The sequence below is a fragment of the Triticum aestivum genome, chromosome 6A (genome assembly GCF_018294505.1).
Source record: "Triticum aestivum cultivar Chinese Spring chromosome 6A, IWGSC CS RefSeq v2.1, whole genome shotgun sequence".
Lineage (NCBI taxonomy): Eukaryota > Viridiplantae > Streptophyta > Magnoliopsida > Poales > Poaceae > Triticum > Triticum aestivum.
The window spans coordinates 163,129,138-163,130,889 of NC_057809.1; positions in this window are offsets into that span (position 1 = coordinate 163,129,138).

The window sequence follows — 1,752 nt, forward strand, 5'->3', positions numbered from 1 at the left end:
GACAGGAGGCACCAAGACAATGTTCTCATCATAAAACCATCGGAACGATTCCAAGATACCCGCGTGATTCTAAAAAAAATTAGTGAAATTTGAGAAGAGAAAAGTCAAAACTCTATGTCAGGATGCCTTACCAGAGCGATGAGGAGACTGGGAAGTAAAAAGAATTCCTAATCTCTCCGATATATAATTCCTAAAAGACTCAAAACATTTTTCTAGACACAACTCGGCCACTAAAAACGATCAAACAATGGGGCTCCTAAGGTCGGGGAAGGCTCTGATACCAACTTGTAACACCCTCGATGCGACTATAGCTCCCACGTGTCGAGGCACGACTTAGAGACATAATCGCATTGAAGGCATATGTCGCAAGTTAGGCAATCTTCACAACATCCCATGTAATATAAATAATAAACGCGAGATAACATAGTTGGCTTACACTCGCCACGTCAATCAAGTACATAAATAACATTACATCATCCAAACACTCATGACCTGACTACGGCGCCAAAATAAAAGAGAACCCAACATGCGACAACGGTCCCGTTCACCCCCAACTGGGCACCACTACTGATCATCGGGAAAGGAAACATAGTAACGCTGAGAGTCTTCGTCGAACTCCCACTTGAGCTCATACGCATCTCCTGGAGTGGAATCATCAGACCCTGCATCTGGTGTAATAGTAATCTGTGAGCCACAGGGACTCAGCGATCTCGCACCCTCGCGATCAAGACTATTTAAGCTTGTAGGTAAGGCAAGGTAAAATATAGGTGGAGCTGCAGCAAGCGACTAGCAAGTATGGTGGCTAACTTATCCGCAAAAGAGAGCGAGAAGAGGAGGCAAAGCGCGAGCGAGAAACTAGAGAGCAACCTGCGCAAACATTACTCCAACACCGTGTCCACTTCCCGGACTCCGCCGAGAAGAGGCCATCATGGTAACACACTCAGTTGATTCATTTTAATTAAGTTAAGGTTCAAGTTATCTATAACCGGACATTAACAAATTCCCATCTGCCCATAACCGCGGGCACGGCTTTCGAAAGTTCAATCCCTGCAGGGGAGTCCCAACTTAGCCCATGACAAGCTCTCACGGTCAACGAAGGAATAGACCTCCTCCCAAGACGTTCCGATCAGACTCGGTATCTCGGTAATTCAAGACACTTCGACAGGTTAAAACAAGAACAGCAACACCGCCCGAATGTGCCGACAAATCCCGATAGGAGCTACACATATCTCTTTCTTAGGGCACACTCAGATGAGCCAGACGTCGGGTAGGCCAGCCCAGAGTTGCCCCTAGTAGCCCCGGACATCGCTCGGTGGGACCAACACTCAGAGGAGCACTGGCCCCGGGGGGGTTAAAATAAGATGACCCTTGAGTCTGCAGAACCCAAGGGAAAGAAAAGGCTAGGTGGCTAATGGTAAGACCAATGTTGGGCATTGCTGGAAAAGTTTTAATCAAGGCGAACTATCAAGGGGTTCCCATTATAACCCAACCGCTTAAGGAACGCAAAATCCGGGAACATAACACCGATATGACGGAAACTAGGGCGGCAAGAGTGGAACAAAACACTAGGCTACGGATGCAAAGTTACGGAGCCGCGAACATGTGCACATGGACTGAAATTTCAAGGACTTAGGAAAAAACAACCTCCCAGATCTAGATCTAGGGTTTCACGGCACACAACCCGAGGCGGCCGGATCTCCGCCGGAGTTCGTCGCCGGAGGTGACCGGGGCGGCGCGGCGGCTGGTGACCGC